Raw genomic sequence first — 10,956 nt, forward strand, 5'->3', positions numbered from 1 at the left:
GGGGCCGCACGGCGCGGCCGCGGGCGGCGCGGCGCCCGGGCGGGCTGTTAGGCCGCGCCTTGCCGTGGGGCGGCCTGTTAGGCCGCGCCTTGCCGTGGGGCGGCCTCACCCGCGCTCCGCGGCCGCGTGAAATTGAGACTCGGCTGTGAGTGAGGTGCCCCATCTCCGTGATGGGTAATGAGTCACTGCGCGTTCAACCATGTCCACGGAAGCTGTCAAAGCAATACTGATACCCTTAATAATATCTCCTATTTCTAGATCTTCAGGAGCCAAAGTCATTGGACACTGTGAAAAATAAAAGTCAATCTTGAAGAAAAGCAGCCCTCTCAAGGGGAAAAGATAATTGACCGATAAGATTAAGTCCAAATCTCACTTTATTAGTCTCTGTATATTTTCATCAAGACGTTTGCAGTGTGCTTTCATGCATACGTGTTTACCCATGTAATATATTCCTATGCATTCACACACACAGATGACATATATTGTCATCAAAATGCGACAGCCTCTGATGGGATCCAGGAGGTGACAAGTATGAAGCAAAGATGAATTGCTTCCAGGAAGYGCAGGAGTGAATACAGCTCCGGAAGAGAGACATCTTCCCCATCTCCACAGGATGGGCAGGAACTCAGCCTTTTTCTTTTTAAGGCCTAGYAAATGGCTGTATGACATTTTGTGTATTTTCTCAACATTATAATAATGTTCCCTGGTTATTTCTGGTGGTGGTTGCATTCTTTCCATGTACCTTGCATATACTGAGTCTCTGTCTCCTTCTGCATTCTTCCTTCTGCCTTCCTTCTAGGATATCTTGTTTTTTTTCTTTTTTTCTTTTTTTTCTGATCTTTCTGACCTTTCTCATTTTGCCATTCTAAAACACCAGAATAGCATTATGCAGTGCAGTGGACAAGATCCTGCCTTTTGCCTGCCGCTTGACTCGGGCTGTGCTCTGTGGAGCAGCAGAGTGCTCCCAAGGAGGCAGAGCTGTGACACCTCCTTGTGCTGCTCTCGCAGCTGGCTGTGCCACAAGCTGCCCGGAGAAAAGGCTGGCACGCAGACAGCTTGGAAAGAGCTTGCAGCTGCTTGTTCATCTCCCCAGCCTCAGGACAGYCATAAAGTGCTTCTGCGGTGGGAGTGTGTATTTGGAAGCTTGCTTCCAGGCTGCTCCTTTTCTCTCCTCGCTTGGCACCATCTCCCACGCAATCATTTTCCTCAGTCATTTGCAGGAGGAACAGTCTGCCTGGACTTGTAGCCAGTATCACTCCCATCCCTGGAGTTGGAGCAGTGGGCAGAGCAACAGCACGCCTTCAGATTGCCCATATGGGGCTGAGGGATGCAGCTAGGAGGAGCACATTGAGCTTCTGAAGTGCTACAGACACCTGGAATAGGATTAGCTCGCTAGGCTGCCTTCAGGCTATGACGGATGAGGGCTTTCAATTTAGCCATATAACACAACGCTGTTTCATGCTGACTTTATTAGTCTGGTTGCTAGTTAATAGACCAAATAATGCCATTAACACAATGCCAACAAAGATTTGTACTTTTAACATCAACTCATTCTCATAAAGAATATCATCTCATATAGATGCTCTATAATTTTCTGAGTTAATGACTGTGCTGGTGAGAGGTTCGAGTGGCATGCAACCAAATGACATACAGCCCTTAGAGTGAGCAAGAGCAGCCTTGTCTCTTTTATTCACAGTGATAATCTAGCTTGTTAAAGATGTGAGGAAGATGTTTGATACTTTTGGAAAATTGGAGTTCCATGCAGGGTTGTTTTCTGTGACAACTCTTGCGACCAACAGAATTTCTTTATTCTCTGAGYGTGAGCCAGTGAATAATTCTCTTAAGTAATATCACATTGAAACTCCCTGCAGCAGCAGCTCATATCCTAAGGTCACCACACGTGTTCTGGTCAAGGGGAGGTGGGCAACATTGCTGAAAAGTGCCTCATTTTATTCCTATGCACAGATAATGGCATGTATCTTCCACTGGGTAAAAATTGTTGCCATAGTAATGCTTCCAGCACTCCTTTGGATCAATAGAGCAGAGGGTTTTTCAGGTATTTTTGTTTGCAAGCCCATAGTCACACCCCAAGTATACTTCTATTTCCTTCCTGTAAAATTTCCTTCCTGTAAAATAAGTTAATTCAGAGATCTTTCAGGATTTTGCAATTCTGTGAAGAAAGCTACTTTTCCATGGTGTACAGGGGCAGAATCAGAGTGTGAATGGGCAAGTGTCAAGAGAGAAGAGTTGCATTTACTTAATTAAAGCCTTGAGCAGGGCTTCTGGAGCCCTGTCAACACCTCATCAAAGGTGMGAACAAACTGAAGCTGCAGAACAGGTTGTGTTTTCGCTGAGGGTCTGGTTCTAGTTCCACTCACAGACCAGTGGGATTCTCAGTTGACTTAAAGTTTGTTCCTGGGTTCCAGGACATTTTCTATAGGCAGCTGATGTACTACCCTAGCTGAAGTTCAAGCTGATTGCTGATTCTAGGAGGGGAGCCTCCCATAAATAGTGAATGAATCCACAGAAGTCTGGATTCAGAAACTACCTGTCAACTTGAGCAGCTACCTTGGACATGTAGATTCTCATACCTGCCCACACATGCCAAAAATACGTCTGTGTTGAACAGAGGCTGTAGGCCCCTACTTTTCTGTTACTCAAGCTTGCTTGCTGCCTACCATTTTACCTTTAATTACAGCCAGATGTCATCAGTTGTGACAGTGCGGACGAGGCGAGCTCCCAAGACACGCTTACAGCTAGTCTGCTCAAGCCGTAGCTGAGTCACAGGCTGATTTCTTGCCCCCACCATCTTGCCGGTGGGGTATCATAGGACAGAAACTCAAAACACCTCTGGGAGTGCCACCAGTTTGTCTCATGTAATACCTCTGTAGTTGGGACACTTGCACAAAGGGCATGAAACTTCAGTCCAGTGTCCTTCTCTGCCAGATGTGACTTGAACAGATCTTTACCATCTTGGAGAATGTTTGAAGCACCAGGGAACGTGGCTTTCTAGAGGGGCAGGGGCCAGAGGCRAAGTTCTCATTCCCTTTTGTTCCTTCTCGTCCCCTCTTCTCCTTAGCATTAAATAACTTTTAAGAAAGCATTTGGCTTGGGAGAAGCACGAAGCTAAATGTGCTGGTGTAGACCTAGCAGTTAGGGCACATCTCAGCATTTGCAGTGAGCTTGTTTGGATGTCTGATGGGAAAGGTCTCATGGCCAGTAAAGTGTTTGCCTGTGGCCATGCTGTTGAGGAGTTTACGGGTGAGCAGGGCAATTTCATGGCAGTTGACCTCAGCGTTGCAGGCTGGCCTCAGGCACGTTTAGACAGGCGCTGGATGAAGGTGAAGCATTGCAGTGTCTAAACGCTTTTGTGAATTCAGCAGTGAGACCTTACGCCAGGATTTTCTCAGGTGGAAAGTGTTATGATTGCCATATTGATATGCAAACACTTAAGGCGGTGTGTTTGTTGGCAGCATATTTTGCATGTGTTTAGGAAAAGAATCTCAAGCTCTGCTTAGATTTGTCCCTAGAATATCAATACTCCAGTGGTTTACATCCAAGTCCTACCCTACACAAGCATTCTCCTATGCGTAACTTCCTTCACAAAGATCAGGATTTACCTACAGATGCTGCACAAAGCTCCTTCAGGTATTGCAGTTATTCACTTCTAATTGGAACAGCAACACGCCATCTTCTGAAACTGCACAGTACATTTTTTAAATAGTGACTAATATTTCATCGTCTGCTGGAAACATCTCCATCTYGCAAACACAAGTGGCTTCTGCGGGAACAGCGGTAATCAGCACCATAGACAGAACCCTGCACGGTTCATTATAGCTGCTCCACAATTACGAGGCTGGTGCCTGCACGTGTACATCACAGCTGACCAGAGAAAACTGGGTGCCACGTCTTCTTTTCCCCTTCCTGACATTTATCAGGAGATCTGGTGCTCCACACCTGCTTATTCTCCCCACTCTTGCTTCCATCCTCACTGGGGTAGATTTATCTTCTGCAGCTCCTTCTTTCTTGTTGGCAGCACAGCTCCGTTGCCTACATCTGAACATCTGGCCCTGCCAGAAATGGAGACAAAGCGAGGAAGGMGCAGGGGAGGAGAGATACATTCCTGGGGGTTGCCTTGAGGTAGAGTCAGGACACAGCTAAGCTGCTGGACCCTGAGAAGTACTCTCAAGCCCTGCAGCTTATCTCTCATTTTTTGTCCTAGTGGCTTTGGGAAGAAGACAGGGAGATTCAGCAGCTTATCTCTCATTTTTTTGTCCTAGTGGCTTTGGGAAGAGGACAGGGAGATTCAGCTGAGATGCTGCCCACAGGCAACAGCATACTTAATGTTGTTAATTACAGACAATAGCCACAGAAACAAATGTAAACATTTTGGATTTGATTCTGTTTGTATTTTGGGGGAGTTATATACGCCTTCCTGGAACTCAGCCCTCTCAGCAACAACATTTCTTAAGGTTTTTTTTTTCCAGAAATACCAACAAATTAAAATATATTTCTAAAATTTATCATATAGTCCCATCCATTTTCTTATTACTTGCAAGAAACTTTAGCAAGAAATGTTTAAGTCAAAGTTACTCCATGGGAAGAGAGACTGCAAACTGAGAGGACAACTACTAAAGTAGCCTGCTACCAAAAAGGGTACCAAAAAACAGAGGCCGCATTGTGCACCTACTGTAATGCTGCTTTCCTGTCGGGGTAGTTGTACAGGTGTAAATGGGGACTAAATACCAGTCCAATTAGTTGAAAGCCAGCTCATGTGAAGGACAGGTAGGAGTTTYCCTTCTAGCATCAATGGAACCAAACTGGAGCACTGAGAATAACCGTGCTGAGCAGATGCAGCTTTAACTGTTCCTGTCTTGACTAGTGAAAATAAGGTCATAAGGCTCCATAAAGGGGATAAAGTCATGCTTTACAGCTGGACTACTCTTCCAGGATCAAAAAAGCAGCCTTAAGGAAAGTGACTCCAGGCATGCACAGCAGCRTATCATCTGTTCAGCCAGGTCCTTCCTTAGAGCAGATCAAGAAGCTAATTGCTGTAGTGAGGTCTTGCTTTCCATCTCTTGCCAACAACAGCTTGCTGTTTGTCCCTCTGTACCTTAGGGGAATGCCCCTGGGGCTACTGCTGGCACCTCGGCCTTTCTGTTCACCCTCTCTCTCATCCAGATCCCACCTGCCTCTGCACAGTGTTCGTTGGCRGTGCAGAGCTCGCAGTAACTCCAGTCTTGGTCATCCTTGCACAAAAACAAGACAAGCACCTGCTTATAAGACAGGCTAAGAGCGCCCTGCCACCTGGCCAGAGCCAGATAGCAGGAGATCACTAAATAGATGCCAGAGCTTCCACACTGTCCTGCTAGGTTTCTTCTGCAGACAGATCAGTGCATTCAGGATTCATGCTGTTTTCATCTGCTGTCCCCTGCAGTTTGGCAGAAGCATCCTCTGAAGAGACCTAGCAAGAGCTAATGCTTATTAACTCCTCCTCAGAWATCCATGGGTCTGGATGCACTGAGATACCTTGGTAATGAGAAAAATAGAAGTGTCTAGACAGACAGACCGACAGTAGTCCCACAGCTAGGGGAGAAGCGATGCCTGCAGATATTCCATCCAATTAACTATGGTGTATTCTGGGCAGAGGAAYGTGCAAACACACAGCCCATGCATGCAGAGAACATGCTGTTTGTTTGCTATGACACAGTGTTTACAGGATATTGTACAACCTCTGGTAAGTATGCCATTAATAAAATACTTAAAAAATTAAAATGACACCTGATATTTGACAAGCTGTGTGATTAAGAGGGCTTTTTCAATACTGTAGGGTTTTCTTTGTAACAGTGGGGGCCAAACCAATCTTCTGGAATAGTTTCTTAAAGGAGTGAATTAAATCACAGGCCTATCTCTTTGATGGTTTATGCTCACAAGTCACCACATCCTATTTTGATAAGGATTTTAAAGTGTAACATTCATTTCTGTTTTAGATGCTGATCTGCTCAGTGTCATTCCCTTATGTGAATTGGGCCTAATAAACATAAACTTTGATCGACTCRGGTGCAGAAATCAGGAGTCGTCTTGAATATCTTTGTTTGCTTGTTCCCAGACATAAATTAAGTTTGAACAATAAGGGCATGTTCTCTGAAGGGCTGAGCACCTGCAGCTCCCATTCCACTCCGCTGAAGTTACAAATGCCAAGCAGCAAATACCACGCAGGGTAAGACTTATCCAAGTAGTATTGATCAAAAACTGAATCTCAATGCTCTCTCTGTCTTTATAACTTACCATGTTTACTAGGAGGCCTAGAGTCTGTGTAAAACATTCAGAATAATTTTGTTTAATTAAAAGACTTCAGTGAAAGGAAAGAAAGGCAAAGATATGCCGTGTTCTGCAGTACAATAAAAATAAGTAAATACAATTCCAGTTAATTATCCATCACTCAATACAGAGACTTCTACTTAATCTAATCACTGGTTAATTAGATTGTCTGTTTTATTTGATCAAATCTACTGTAACCAAATCATCTGCATTTGCATTGTGCTTTGCTTATTTTGATGATTTTCTATTATGAAAAAGGTCATTGTCAGGTTAATTTAGGCCCATATTTATTGTTTAATACAATAGCGCTTCACATTACATAAAAATCTTTTTGCAGAACCTAGTTTGAGGCTCAGACTTTTAGAGTTAGGTAAGTATTGTAGTGTATGCAGAGYCACATAAAAAAAAATAGTGTTTAAAACCTAGATTTTCCATGGAATTAGATGCCAGTTAGAATTATCTGGAGGATAATATCTGGAGTTAGCATTATCTGGAGGATCTGGGCTTTATGCGGTGAGACATTTYCCAGACTCAACCAGGCATTTCAATAAGGATTTAAGGACCTAACTGTAAAATACATGCAAGGAAGACTTGCCATTTCTGCTTGGACTCCTCACAGTTTCACCGTGGTGATCCCTAGTGAGGTCAGAGCAGTGCAATACACTTGAGCTGCCCACCTGGTGTTGGTAACTTGTTAAATGGCAGCAACCTGGTTATGTGCCTGAGCTTTAGGGAGTAAGTCCTTGCTTTGTCTTTCCATGAGACTCAGAGCACAGTTGGAGAGATTTTCGTCTTCCTCCAAGCCACTCGGTACTCTTACTGGATGCAGCTCTTTAGCCTGGCTGCTTGAAGTGAAGGGGTGGACAGGCTAAAGCTGGCCTAGGAAACAGGCTGTTCCTGCCTGGTTTAGAATGATTAGAAGTAAAATGATTTTTATTTTAACAAATGGAGAAGATTATAGGCTACAGTTGAGGGGATTATGATGCCCTGGTCCCATACTGACATGAGCCCATGCAAAGAGGATGCCCTCAAGCTACCCAAGCTGGAATAACTGATAAGCAACCAGACCAGAACTAGGATACTGCAAGGTTCGGGAGACCTGAAGACATGAATGGCAATGGCTCCCTAGATTTCCCTTTATAAATAGGAACAGAGTGATATCTACAGCTTCTCCCTAAAATGCTATTCAAGCATATGGTGAGCATGTGAAGGAAATTTCCTTATCTTGAATCCGTGAGAGCTGGGATTGGTGATAAGAGCAGGGATAGTGTAATAAAGAGTGCTAATCTCATCATAGCAATCCTGCTGGGTGTGCTGCTCGGGGCCAGCTCTAGGTATAGGCAATATAGGCAGTTGCCTATAGCAACACATTGCCAGGGACCCAGCGCGTGTCCACAGGAGCGCCCAGGCTGGTGTTGCTGGAGGAAGCAGGACATGCGGGACCATGGCTTTTGATGGCAGCAGCCAAGAGCTGGGGTTTCCCTACAACAGTTGTCATCAGCCCTCTTGCCTTCGCTCCCCTGGCACAGCAGGGGAAGAAAGTCTGGCTCTCCAGGGCTTTCCCCTGGCTCTGCTGCTGCTTTTTTGCAGCGAAATTCAATCTTGCCTGGCCTTCTCAGATAATCTGGAGCTGACTTTTATCACCCATGAGAGCGCTACGGATTTAATGTTGCTCAAGACAGCTTGAGGTTATCCAGACATAAATCTCGCTTGGCTCCTCGGAGGAGCAGTGGCAACACCAGCACTGATGGAGAAAAGTCAGGAAGGTGTCATGCTGCACCAGGAGAAACAAGCCAGGCCTTCCAGAAACGTTCAGGCAAAGATCAAGTAATTCTTCATGAAATCATGCCAGAGAACTAGGAATATTTATGTGCCAAAATAATGCAGAGCTTTGCAAATGAAGGGGAATCGCTGCTGGGTCATTCTAGCAGCTGAATCAAAGCCAAAGCCCACCAGCTAGCAGCCCACCATTTGTAGCCTTTCCTTTTGCTACTCTAAGCACAGTCTGCATTTTGTGTGTGTGTGTGTGTGTGTGTCGGAAATCCATAATGATGATTTTCAGTGCTGTTGCATTATAAAGTGATCTCTGCACACTCATGATTTCTCATTGGCCAGAACAGAGAAGCCCTTCCAGAAGCTTTTCTTTTCAAAGTGTTTCATCCAAAAGCTTATCTATGGGTTTGAGTGTGTTCATGTTTACAGAACACTGAACAGTATTTGCCACGTTGCTTCGTTACCAATAATATTATCTGCTTGCAAAACAGTTTGGAAGGGATTTAGTGGTGGGGGGGGAAGATTTGGTTGCTTAAAGTTTGTTTTTTGCTACTGTTGGCAATTATTGCTGATCCTTGCTGTTTGAGTAACTAGGCTAATTGGAAAAGAGAGCTCCTTTTCCCATGTCCGTAAGTAGTCCACTGCCATTTGGCAGTGGGGGGTGAAGGTGTAACAGGACAGCCATGTACTGTGCACAGTACATGTGCTGATTTACAGCTCTTATCCTCAGCAGCCCCTTTCTGGGCTCCACCCAGGAGATATTCAGCCCTGTCTCAAAAATTCACTGGGGGTCTTCTGGTGGGAGTCGCATATTATCTGCCTCACCCAACAAGCTTTTCATTGCTGTGCAGTCTTGGGCTCCCTGTCATTATCTTGCTTTGCAAATATATATGAATTTTGGGMTGCTACTTATTTTGTGTTACAGTATAAACCCAAGGCTATCAGAAAAATAAGAGACTCCAAAAGCAATTCCAGTGGGATTTTAAGAAGTATCAAGAGCCAGTCAGTGAAGAATTCAGAATTCATCTATCTTGGTTTCTGTTCCTGATTGCTCACTCCTAAAAATTATACATGGAAAATAGATTCATTTATCTGTGGCAATGCTCTGGACTCAGCAATATAGTCTACAAACCTCCAGGTTATTTTATGAACCTTGTAAATTACAAGGCATCTTTTCCAGCTAAGTTAGTAAGGCAGCCTATCTGCCTTGTCATAATTGATGCTGAATAGACAACGTCATTTGGGACGAGATGGTAAAGTCCCACTGTCCCTACCACAGCAGGGCAATGGGGCAAAGGCAAAATTCAGCAGATCCAGATGAGAGAGCAAGCTCAGTCATCTGTGTGAAGAATTTTGCTCTTGCCATGAAGAACTGGGTATTATTAGTCTATAGAAAGAGGTAAGACAAAGACAAATTCGGCTGATGTTTATGTCAAGGGGACAGGCAACTAGATATACTGTGCCCAATTATAAACAGGCTTTTAAGCCTGCTTACCTGACTCACAAAAGTATGTAAAATGTCCRCTGAGGATGGGAGAGCTCTCTGCATAAAGACTCTCACTATTCTTTTACAAAGGCTTGTTGAGCCCAAGGTCGGTGAAGAGTCTCTCATTGCCAGTATACCATTTCTCTCGTTCACCCATTGGGAAGCCTAGGAATTCCACTTCCATAGTGGATGTCAATGCTCAATCCCTTCTTCCAAATGTTGATATTTTCTCACCTTTTCTGTTGTTGCGTCACTCAAAGTTATTAATCCACTTTCGTAGCGGACAGTAACGTCCACCACCTTTGTACGGATCCCTTTCAACATTGTCAAATTTGGTTTGAAGAGTTCATTTTTGTTATCCCTGAGATGGGATTCTACGAAAATCTTTCATCCCAGTCTTTTTGCCTCTTCAGCCAGCAGCCACATAATTTGTTATGCCTTTTGATCCGTACTTCTTGGACAGCAGCACAGTTATATGAGAACAAGATTCCCATTCTGCAGGACAATGCCTGCACCCGCTGGGGGCACCCTCACCCAATCCACAGGTTAAACTTCCCAGGTAGGGTAAGCATTGGCCCATAGTTGGATGGCCATTATCAATTTTTGATAGGGGATGCCCCGATAATGTATTAGCCAATCATTACTTATGCAATCATTTTTGAAATTTCTAATGCCACGGCCAATTTTCCATTTTTCTCTTTGCCATCTACAGGAAACAGGATAGGTGGTCCTTGGGATAAATCTTTCCCATTCAGATGAGGACTCACCAGCTGTTGGAGCTTCGATAGCCACCTTGGGGAATTCTTCCATCACTAATGGAACTTTATCCGGATGCCCGCCTGCGAGATCAACACTCTCTTCACCTCCTCTTGGATCCCCTTCTGGAGGACGATGCTCCTGATGGTATCATCTTTGGACTAGGCAATTCCTAGCAATACATGAGCCGGAATACTCGGAATCTGGCTCGCTAGATGGGGAAATCCCAGACTACCATCCCAGAAGCTGATATGTAGGGTAACGTCACATGTGCTTGTGGTAGATGTAACCAGCTCTTTATAGCCAATTCAATAATGAGATCCAAGGACTGGAGGTGTGTGGCACTCATGCCATTCAGGCATTCAGTCTGAACAATAACCTTGGGATTGCATAGTTTCTCAAGGTGTCCACTTTCTGAAGAGGTTTCAGTGGGGCTCCCCCAATATTTCTTATCCAGGTTGCTTAAGATTACTTTGATAGACTCCCCTTTTCTTCCTCTGCTCAGCACCTGTTTTGTTCCCCAAGGGTGTGTTCCTACCTGTTCATCAAAAGCAGAATTGTTCCATAGCCTCTTTCCTAAAGAAGACTTCTAGCAATAACTCTCGATCTCCCTGTAGCAA

This window comes from Nothoprocta perdicaria, unplaced genomic scaffold (genome assembly GCF_003342845.1).
Source record: "Nothoprocta perdicaria isolate Ctin4 unplaced genomic scaffold, notPer1 scaffold_21, whole genome shotgun sequence".
NCBI classification, from domain to species: Eukaryota; Metazoa; Chordata; class Aves; order Tinamiformes; family Tinamidae; genus Nothoprocta; species Nothoprocta perdicaria.